This window comes from Pseudorca crassidens, chromosome 7 (assembly GCF_039906515.1).
Source record: "Pseudorca crassidens isolate mPseCra1 chromosome 7, mPseCra1.hap1, whole genome shotgun sequence".
In the NCBI taxonomy this organism is placed as follows: Eukaryota; Metazoa; Chordata; class Mammalia; order Artiodactyla; family Delphinidae; genus Pseudorca; species Pseudorca crassidens.
Genome location: NC_090302.1, coordinates 71,640,478 through 71,652,866, shown reverse-complemented (window position 1 = coordinate 71,652,866; position 12,389 = coordinate 71,640,478).

Genomic DNA, 12,389 nt, shown 5'->3' with positions numbered 1-12,389 from the left:
TAGGCCCGTGAGCCACAACTACTGAGCCTGCTCGTCTGGAGCCTGTGCTCCGCAACAAGAGAGGCCGCGATAGTGAGAGACCTGCACACCGTGATGAAGAGTGGCCCCCACTTGCCACAACTAGAGAAAGCCCTTGCACAGAAACAAAGACCCAACACAGCAAAAATAAACTTAAAAAATGAATAAACTCCTACCCCCAACATCTTCTTTAAAAAAAAAAATTCTCTAGAAGGAATCAATAGCAGAATAACTGAGGCAGATGAACGAATAAGTGACCTGGAATATAAAATAGTGGAAATAACCACTGCAGAGTGGAATAAAGAAAAAAGAATGAAAAGAATTGAGGACAGTCTGAGAGACCTCAGGGACAACATTAAACACACCAACATTTGAATTATAGGGGTTCCAGAAGAAGAAGAGAAAAAGAAAGGGACTGAGAAAATATATGAAGAGATTATAGTCGAAAACTTCCCTAATATGGGAAAGGCAATAGTCAATCAAGTCCAAGAAAGGCAGAGAGTCCCAAACAGGAAAAACCCAAGGAGAAACACGCCAAGACACACATTAATCAAACTATCAAATATTAAATACAAAGAAAAAATATTAAAAGCAGCAAGGGAAAAACAACAAATAACATACAAGGGAATCCCCATAAGATTAACAGCTGATCTTTCAGCAGAAACTCTGCAAGCCAGAAAGCAGTGGCAGGACATATTTAAAGTAATGAAGGGGAAACACCTACAACCAAGATTACTCTACCCAGCAAGGATCTCATTCAGACTCGACGGAGAAAATAAAACCTTTACAGGTAAGGAAAAGCTAACAGAATTGAGCACCACCAAACCAGGTTTACAACAAATGCTAGAGGAAGTTCTCCAGGCATGAAACATAAGAGAAGGAAAAGACCTACAAAAACAAACTCAAAAAATTAAGAAAATGGTAACAGGAACATACATATCGATAACTACCTTAAATGTAAATGGATTAAATGCTCCAAACAACTATTCAGCCATATAGACTGGCTGAATGGATACAAAAACAAGACCCATATATATGCTGTCTACAAGAGACCCACTTCAGACCTAGGGACACATACAGACTGAAAGTGAGGGGATGGAAAAAGATATTCCATGCAAATGGAAATCAAAAGAAACCTGGAGTAGCAATTCTCGTATCAGACAAAATAGACTTTAAAATAAAGACCATTACAAGAGACAATGAATGACACTACATAATGATCAAGGGATCAATCCAAGAAGAAGATATAACAGTTGTAAATATTTACGCACCCAACATAGGAGCACCTCAACACATAAGGCAAATGCTAACAGCCATAAAAGGGGAAATCGACAGTAACACGATCATAGTAGGGGACTTTAACGCCCCACTTTCACCAATTGACAGATCATCCAAAATGAAAATAAATAAGGAAACACAAGCTTTAAATGATACATTAAACAAGATGGAGTTAATTGATATTAATAGGACATTCCATCCAAAAACAACAAAATACACTTTCTTTTCAAGTGCTCATGGAACATTCTCCAGGATAGATCATATCTTGGGTCACAAATCAAACTTGGTAAATTTAAGAAAATTGATATCGTATCAAGTATCATTTCTGACCACAACTGTGAAACTAGATATTAATTACAGGAAAAAATCTGTAAAAAATACAAACACATGGAGGCTAAACAATACACTACTTAATAACCAAGAGATCACTGAAGAAATCATAGAGGAAATCAAAAAATACCTAGAAACAAGTGAAAATGAAAACATGACGAACCAAAACCTATGGGATGCAGCAAAAGCAGTTCTAAGAGGGAAGTTTATAGCAATACAATCCTACCTTAAGAAAAAAGAAACATCTCTAATAAACAACCTAACCTTACATCTAAAGCAAGTAGAGAAAGAAGAACAAAAAAACCCCAAAGTTAGCAGAAGGAAAGAAATCATAAAGATCAGATCAGAAATAAATGGAAAAGAAATGAAGGAAACGATAGCAAAGGTTAATAAAACTAAAAGCTGGCTCTTTGAGAAGATAAACAAAATTGATAACCCGTTAGCCAGGCTCATCAAGAAAAAAAGGGGGAAGACTCCAATCAAGAGAATTAGAAATGAAAAAGGAGAAGTAACAACTGACACTGCAGAAATACAAAGGATCATGAGCAATTACTACAAGCAACTCTATGCCAATAAAATGGACAACCTGGAAGAAATGGACAAATTCTTAGAAAAGCACAACCTTCCAAGACTGAACCAGGAAGAAACAGAAAATATAAACAGACAAATCACAAGTACTGAAATGGAGACTGTTATTAAAAATCTTCCAACAATCAAAAGTCCAGAAGCAGATGGCTTCACAGGCAAATTCTATCAAACATTTAGAGATGAGCTAATACCTATCCTTCTCAAACTCTTCCAAAATATAGCAGAGGGAGGAACACTCCCAAACTCATTTTACAAGGCCACCATCACCCTGATAACAAAACTAGACAAAGATGTCACAAAGAAAGAAAACTACAGGCCAATATCACTGATGAACATAGATGCAAAATTCCTCAACAAAATACTAGCAAACAGAATCCAACAGCACGTTAAAAAAATATATGCCCTGATCAAGTGGGGTTTATCTCAGGAATGCAAGCATCCGTCAATATACGCAAATCAATGTGATAAACCATATTAACAAATTGAAGGAGAAAAACCATATGATCATCTCAATAGATGCAGAGAAAGCTTTCGACAAAATTCAACACCCATTTATGATAAAAACCCTCAAGAAAGTAGGCATAGAGGGAACTTACCTCAACATAATAAAGGTCATATATGACAAACCCACAGCCAACATCGTTCTCAATGGTGAAAAACTGAAACCATTTCCTCTAAGATCAGGAAAATGACAGGGTTGCACACTCTCACCACTATTACTCAATATAGTTTTGGAAGTTTTAGCCACAGCAATCAGAGCAAAAAAAAGAAAAAAAGGAATCCAAATCAGAAAAGAAGAAGTAAAGCTGTCACTGTTTGCAGATGACATGATACTATACATAGAGAATCCTAAAGATGCTACCAGAAAACTACTAGAGCTAATCAATGAATTTGGTAAAGTAGCAGTATACAAAATTAATGCACAGAAATCTCTTGCATTCCTACACACTAATGATGAAAAATCTGAAAGAGCAATTAAGGAAACACTCCCATTTACCACTGCAACAAAAATAATAAAATACCTAGGAATAAACCTATCTAAGGAGACAAAAGACCTGTATGCAGAAAACTATATGACACTGATGAAAGAAATGAAAGACGATACAAACAGATGGAGAGATATACCACGTTCTTGGATTGGAAGAATCAACATTGTGAAAATGACTATACGACCCAAAGCAATCTACAGATTCAATGCAATCCCTATCAAACTACCACTGGCATTTTTCACAGAACTAGAACAAAAAATTTCACAATTTGTATGGAAACACAAAAGACCCCAAAGGGCCAAAGCAATCTTGTGAAAGAAAAACGGAGCTGGAGGAATCAGGTTCCTGGACTTCAGACTATACTACAAAGCTACAAAAATCAAAACAGTATGGTACTGGCACAAAAACAGAAATATAGAACAATGGAACAGGATAGAGAGCCCAGAGATAAACCCACACACATATGGTCACCTTATTTTTGATAAAGGAGGCAAGAATATACAGTGGAGATAAGACAGCCTCTTCAGTAAGTGGTACTTGGAAAACTAAACAGCTACATGTAAAAGAATGAAATTAGAACCCTTCCTAACACCATACACAAAAATAAACTTCAGATGGAATAAAGGCCTAAATTAAGGCCAGACACTATAAATCTCCGAGAGGAAAACATAGGCAGAATACTCTATGAGATAAATCATAGTAAGATCCTTTTTGACCCACCTCCTAGAGAAATGGAAATAAAAACAAAAATAAACAAATGGGACCTAATGAAACTTAAAAGCTTTTTCACAGCAAAGGAAAACATAAACAAGACAAAAAGACAACCCTCAGAATGGGAGAAAATATTTGCAAATGAAGCAACTGACAAAGGATTAACCTCCAAAATTTACAAGTAGCTCATGCAGCTCAATATCAAAAAAAAACAAACAACCCAATCCAAAAATGGGCAGAAGACCTAAATAGACATTTCTCCAAATATGATATACAGATTGCCAATAAACACATGAAAGGATGCTCAACATCACTAATCATTAAAGAAATGCAAATCAAAACTCCAATGAGGTATCACCTCACACAGGTCAGAATGGCCACCATCAAAAAATCTACAAACAATAAATGCTGGAGAGGGTGTGGAGAAAAGGGAACCCTCTTGCACTTTTGGTGGGAATGTAAATTGATACAGCCACTATGGAGAACAGTATGGAGGTTCCTTAAAAAACTAAAAATAGAACCAGCATATGACCCAACAATCCCACTACTGGGCATATACCCTGAGAAAACCATAATTCAAAAAGAGTCATGTACCACAATGTTCATTGCACCTCTATTTACAATAGCCAGGACATGGAAGTTTTTTAAGTGTCCATCAACAGATGAATGGATAAAGAAGATGTGGCATATATATACAATGGAGTATTTCTCAGCCATAAAATGAAACGAAATTGAGTTATTTGTAGTGAGGTGGATGGACCTGGAGTCTGTCATAAAAGTGAAGTAAGTCAGAAAGGGAAAAACAAATACCGTATACTAACACATATATATGGAATCTAAAAAAAAAAAAAATTCTGAAGAACCTAGGGGCAAGACAGGAATAAAGACACAGACGTAGAGAATGGACTTGAGGACACGGGGAGGGGGAAGAGTAAGCTTGGACGAAGTGAGAGAGTGGCATGGACATATATACACTACGAAATGTAAAACAGATAGCTAGTGGGAAGTAGCCACATAACACAGGGAGATCAGTTCAGTGCTTTGTGACCACGTAGAGGGTTGGCATAGGGAGAGTGGGAGGGAGATGCAAGAGGGAGGAGATATGGGGATATATGTAAATGTATAGTTGATTCACTATGTTATAAAACAGAAATTAACACACCATTGTAAAGCAATTATACTCCAATAAATGTGTTTAAACAAACAAACAAACCCCCCCAAAAGCCCCAAAAGACAGTAACAGTTTACTTATTGTTTCATCCTTTTAGGTTGTTTTGAATCCTTACAGTGATAAAGTTGTATAACTTCACACAGTTTTCTCCCTCATGTTTCATCACATAGAGGATCCATATATGTGATCTATTCATAAGTCACTCAGTGTTAGAGGATGTGAGCTAATCTTTAAGCATACTAAAATTAATAAAAATATGGAAACGTTAAACATGTTCAATGTAAGATGCTAACTGCAAAAAACTAGTGTGTGTGTGTGTGTGTGTGTGTGTGTGTGTTGGGGTTGGGGGAATAGAGATAGCCATTAAACCACTGTGTGTAAAACCTTAAATGAAGAAAACTAAGGCAAAGTCTTGAGACTATAGGAAAAAAAATTCTCAAAATTTGAATAAGCTGCACTGGGCAACAGACATTTCAGGCTGTAGCCACAATATCGAGCCCATAGAAGAAGACCCCCTAAGGCGGAGAAAGTCCCAATAGTGTCAGAAACATGGAAGGAGTTAGTGACTCCAAATCAGGTGTGTTTGCCTTCAAACTCTCACTGTATTTGGACCAAACAAGAAGTTGTTCTTCCAGTTTCACAAGACCCCCTTTTCTTCAAAGGAGGGACTAAATTTAGGTTTCCACTACAGAAACGTGGAAATTTGTAAATAATGCTTCCATGTATGTCCATTCAAAGTTACTCTCCGTCCTTCCAGAGGGTACCATTCCCTTAAACTGGATGTGAAAACCTGTCCCTATGGTGCAATAGAATCTGTATAGTGGTACAGTGCAGGTACCTGGTTCTCGGGTCCTTCTGATTAACTCTGATTTCAATCCTGGGTATTATAATATATTTTCTTATGCCTACCTCCACTAATTAATGGGAAATACGGCTTCTTAACTTTTTTCCCCCACCACTGAACTGCAGTGTTTATAATCATTGTTTAAATGATCACCTCTTCTTGGAAAGAGGAAAAACTATAGAGAAAGAATTTTTATGAAGAATATTTAAACGTTCTAAATTATCACCTCTTCTTTTAATTCAAAGTCACATGTTTTGTTTTTAAATATGTATTTCTGCCTTATCTTGGTCAATTCTTTTGTCTGCTACAATTGAGGTGGGCATGTGGGCCAAAGACCTGCAAGGAGCTGTCTATCATGGCCTACCTGGAAATTCACAATTGTGCCTTGAGTGACACAAGTGAGGAAGCTGGCTTCTTTCAAACCAATTATTTGGTTTCCAAATTTTAATGAACCATATAGAAAGAGCTGTAATCGACTAGTTTTCTACTTCTGGCTGAATTTTGAGTCATTTAGTGTCCGTTATACTGAGGCAAAGACAAGGACCTTGGAATGAATCATCCTGAGCACAAGATCTGTGTAGTGGCTGTGAGTATCAAGTGATCTAACATTCTAGAGAAGACACATATTGTAGAAAGGGAATTTCTGTAAGGTTTGTGAAAAGCTATGCACTTGGATCCTTTTATTTGCTTTAAGAGACATGAGAAAAATGGGGATCAGTTTTGAATGCTATATTGCTCCAGACATTCAAATTTGTTATGAATTATATCACACTAAAATTAGATTAGTCATAGATCTTTTTAAATATTATATTCTTTTTTTTTTATTTTTTGCGGTACGCGGGCCTCTCACTGTTGTGGCCTCTCCCGTTGCGGAGCACAGGCTCCAGACGCGCAGGCTCAGCAGCCATGGCTCACGGGCCTAGCCGCTCCGCGGCACGTGGGATCTTCTCGGACCAGGGCACGAACCTGTGTCCCCTGCATCGGCAGGCGGACTCTCAACCACTGCGCCACCAGGGAAGCCCTAAATATTATATTCTCCATAAAAATTCTTTCTCTATAGTTTTTCCTCTTTCCAACTTACTTATGCTCTGTTATTAAATTCTATTTTCCTTAGGGCTTTTTCTCATGATATATTTTTCTATAGTAAATAATCACATAATGCATTTAGTTTTTTTTTGTTTTCCAAAATCAAATATTTATTTCTTTAAAAATATATAATATACACCTATATTTATATATGTTTATATGCACATGTACAAAAATATGTTTGTACATATGTATATTTGTGTATATATATGTATATACACGTACATATCTATAGTCAAGGTTTATCATAAATAACTGGAGTTCTCTGGTCCTCTTTCCCTCCTCTTCCCATCTTCAACCCACTCTGAAACCAATCTCATCACTTTTAGATATTTCTTCATGTATTTAATTGATCAATTCTATAAATATGATTAGACTGTAATACTTTGATTTTATAATATTAGGCATAATGACATAATTTATTGATACTCTATTATGGAAAATTAGGAATGACTCATTTATGACACCACCCTCTCTCTTTCTACACACACATACACAAACCCTTCTTCCTCCAAATCTCAAAATAATGATATCTAAAATTTTGGTTCAATCAATATTTATCATAATAATATTAAACTATGTAAATATAATTCAGCATTAAATTATATAGTAAACTACAAATACATTTATTTCTTGCAAAACTTTACCTTCCTATAAGTTAAAAGTGATCTTTCTTTCTCCTGTGAAACTTTTCAATGGCTAGACCATAAAATATTCCTCAAGCTCTTTGACAGAAGAGACAAATTCTTTTCACTGGGGACAAACACATCAACAAACTAAAGGTTCCACATTCTTCTGTTAAGATATCACTTCCAGAGCTGTCCATATTTCTGCTCCAACTGGATTGATGGTTTGGTAGGCCTCTTCCTTTTAGGAATTTCCTTTGCCTTTTTTTTTTTTCTTCACTGTTTTTTGCCCTGTTTTTGTGGATCCCATTTTTTTCTCTTTCTATATTTACTCTTTCACTTTAGTGAGCACATGCCCACAGGATGGGTAAAAGGAAAGTTAAATTTTTGATTTTTTTTTTTTTGGCCACATCGCGTGGCTTGTGGGATCTTAGTTCCCCAACCAGGGATCGAACCCAGGCCCTCGGCAGTGAAAGTACAGAGTCCTGACCACTGGACCACCTGGGAATTCCCTTTGATTCTTTGCATGACTAAAAATATCTTTATTCTACCATGATTAAATGCTTGGTTATACACAGAATTCTATTCATCAGTCATCTCACCCAGTAACTTTGATATAGACCTTACAGTTATTTTATTTTGGAAATTTCACTATAAATGAGCATTGCTCAAAAATTAGGCATTCTACAAGTTTCTGGGTTTTTTTTTTTTGGTATGGTTCAGGCAGGCACCTTGGTTATGCCTATTTTAAAACTTCTCTAGACTAAAAGTGTTATAAATATGCATATGACATAAACACTTGGGGCATCAATTACACATGTAAAATAATCAAATGTGTTTACTTAACTAGGGACATAGACTGAAATTTTTATATATAGAATATATGGTTATATTTTCTTTATCTAGGTAACTAACTCTACTGGCAAATTATCATAGAAAGAATAACTGCTATTCTAAATCCAACACTACTTTGGGTGTATATTCAGGTTTACAGTCCCTGAGCATGTGGGATCTGTGTAGAACTGACAGGAAATAGGCCATAGGCTGGTATACAAGAGATTTCGGAAAGTTGTACTGAATTTGAGGGGAGTGGCTAGGAAGTTAGAGGCCTTGATGATCTGCTACAAGGATTCACAAAACCCAACGTATAGCTGTACTCATGGTTAAGTTTATTGCAATGAAAACAAAACCATCAAAGGGAAAATGTACATGGGGCAATTAGGCCTTTTTTATTGGCCTAATTCAAGTTACATTTCTGCCCCTACCGACAACAACGGCCCTGACCACTAGAAGGGTCTACTATACCTAAAGAGCATTCCTGGAGAGAAGAAAATTAACCTTGGAATTCAGGCTCTCTAAGTGAAATAATAAGGAAGGTCATGCTAGGAATACATATTCATGAAGAGAACAGAGATAAATCAAGACTATAGGATTAGGCCTACTCTGTCTAAAATATCTCAGGACAAATTTTCTTTTGTTTGGAATTCTGGATCAGGGACTTCATTGCAGGCCTGACTGAACTTGTCCTCCCAGTATTGAGGAGAGGGTCAGGTCTCAGGCCAGCTGTTACCCCAAGGTGGGTAAGAAGTCCAGGCTTTCCTATGAGAAGTCTATATTCTTGATAGAAGCTTCTGAGCACGTGCCTTAAAAATCATAAGAATGCTTCTCAAACAAGATGAATGTCTACTATACTTTTGTTACCTTTATGACCTTTTAAGGTATTTATCTCTATAATAAATCTGAAATATGTTTTGTTGCCTGATGTAGGAATCTAACTACTAAGAGGCAAGAAATTTCCACAAACATACAGAAAAAAAGTATTCTGAATACTTTTAGAAGTATTTTTAAATACGATTTCATATAGTCTCTCCAGATGATCTGAAAGAGAATTCTGTACAACTCTTCTGTAAGTAATAGGAAGAAATTACCCCATTTTGTTTTCGTATCACACAGCAAGCAAGTGTGTCTACCTCTTGGAAACATATTGAGGATGATTATTTCCAAATAATACTTGTTTGTGCCAAAGTGAGTAGATATATTTTGCTCTATTTTCTAACAAAAAGAGCTGATAAATGCAAATTGTGTTTAGGTAGACATCAATATTTTGCTGGGATAAATGCTGGCAGATTTAATTTCTCTTGGAAAATGGCAATCATATGACATTTCTAACTGATTAAATAGAAATTTGATTATTTGGAAGGAATAGCAAAAGTCCATCTTTAATTTAATGCATTTTAGTGAGGAGTCATGCAGTTGCCATGCCAGGTTAATGGGAGTTTTCTTACCTGAATGACAAATCTAAGAATGCACCTCATAATATAACCATAATCGTCGAGATAGCTTTCCATTCACAAACTCAGATATTTAGGTGGTTGAGCTGAACTCTCAAACTGCTTTCAGCAAGTAAATGTTACCATAACTAGTCATTAATTTCGCTTTTACTTTTATTTTGTTATATGTCACTTTGTTATTCCCCAATTTCCTAACCCAAATAACCCTCCTTGCAATGAGATTATGTGCTTTAAGAGTTTATTTCCAAACCCCTTTGACCTCTGTGTCATCCTGGATGCCACTCTGTGGTTGTATCTTTTCCTAAGTAACTTGGAGAACTGCCCTCTTTCTCACTGATGTTCAGGAAAGCAGTTTCTCCTCTAATGTGCTACTGCAAAGTAGCTGGAGCTGGTTGCTGTGGGATGTTCGTGTGTTTGCGTGGTGCACCTTTTTCCCCTGACGACTGCTGTCACATCGACTCACTTTGATAGTCAAAATAAGTCTTTTAAAATGTTTCTCTATACTCTCCAGACTCATCCAGACCTAAAACAATCAAGCTGGCTTCGTTTGCATCTTGTAGCACCAGCAACATCAAGAGAGCAGACAACACTTCCAGCTTCAGGAATGATTACCGTTGTTGGAGATGTGAGAGCCTGATAGAAGGAAGCTTCACTTTTGTAAGAGAAATTGTCTCTGGAGGGCTTAGAGTAGCTCGGAAAGAGCTTGCCTGGGGATTCAGGAAGACACTATCAATGGGATAGACTCGAGGTGCCATTTTACAAAGAGCTTCTTTTTTTCTTTTTTTTTTCCCCCACTCTCTCCACCCCCGCCGATGTTGGCAGAAATTCTTGCAAAGTTGTAGAATGAAGGTGAATAGGACAAAATTAGTAGATTTCTGTGAGTCATGACAGTTTCAACACAACCCGGAGCTGTTTTTCACGTTAAATTATAGTGTGGGGTATTTTAGCACGTATGGGGATGATTAACCACGAGGCAGGCTCACCTCCAAAGGTGGTACTTTATGTCATTGTGCAACGTAAATTGAAAGAAATAGAGATGGGGGAGGGAGCCAAATGATTTGAATTTATACCATTTTCATATTTTTATCTTAATGGTACAGACAGCAGACTTACTAACTTCAAACTTTCCTATTAACAAAAGAGATCCGTAAGGAGACCTGGGCTTCACAATGCCAGTGCTCAAATGACCCAAGAGACTTTTCTTAAAGACCTGATATTAACTATGGGGGTCCTGACATGACATTTAAAACAAAACAAAAAGAAGTATCTTTCCAGAATGAAGCATCAAAATGATCTCCTATAATCAATGAAGTTTAAGAAGAAAGGATAATACCTTTACTACTTGAGATAGAGCTGCATTCAGACAGGAAGGAAGAATTTTTGTTTTCGTTGTATTAAGGTAGTGGAATAACTGCAGTAGCAGTAGCTAACAATTATTGAGCTCTTACTGCATGCCAGATATTATCCTAATTGTTTGTACCAATACACGATAGACTCACATCCACTCTATGAGTTAAGCATGTACTTAGTATGTCCATTTTATAGACAGAGGAACTGAGGCTTAGAGAGCTCAATTGCTTTGCCTAAGGCCACATTGTTAGTCAGTGGTGAGCCTTTGCAGGTTTTCCCCTCTCTTAGTGGGGAAAAACAAAAGTGAGAGCTGCCTGACTTTGGAAATGTAAGATCATTGACATAATTGGGAGGCAAAACTCCATGGTTCATCTTGCTGCATTTAGTGTGCTAACTAAAATGGGGCCCTGGGTTTCTGAGGCAAGCTCACCAGTATCAAGCACGTTTTTTGTTTGACTGCAGATGAGAAATATGAATGTATTTGTTTCTGTTTGCACACTTTTCCAGCTGAAAACCTCTCTTTTTAGCTGTCAACAATGTCACTTCCACATTTTCATGTGATGGGTTTCTACTGCTGCTTATTTTGAAACAGAGGTGATAATTAATCTTCCCACATTCAAGCACTGCAAACATATTTCAATTTCAAATGAGATAAGACCCAAGCTGAAACGCCTACACTTGTGTTTTAGATAGCTTTGTACCATGCATTGTAACTGGCCTGGATTTTCTCTGTGGCAGTCACATCATCGATGATGAGTGTAGAAGTCTTATTTCTAACGGACAGCATCTGCAGAATAGGGAGCAGACACATTAGCAAAAGTTGGAAGGAAGAAAGGAAATGGGACTCAGGTTAATGTTAGTCGTTTTGCTGACCCTATACATTTCTCTGATTCATCTACTTGTCTTTAAGTAGAAGCCTAATTTTGAAACGTACCTGTAGCATCCGGTGAATACATCTCTTCCTGTATTCAATGTCACTGATTTTGAAGTTGAGTCTGGTCAGTATAGAATCAGAACTGTAAGAGACTTGTCAGTCATATAGTTTATATTTACCTGTATGTGTTTGGATACTGATTTCTTGACTAGGATTTTAGTAAACTTTGGTTA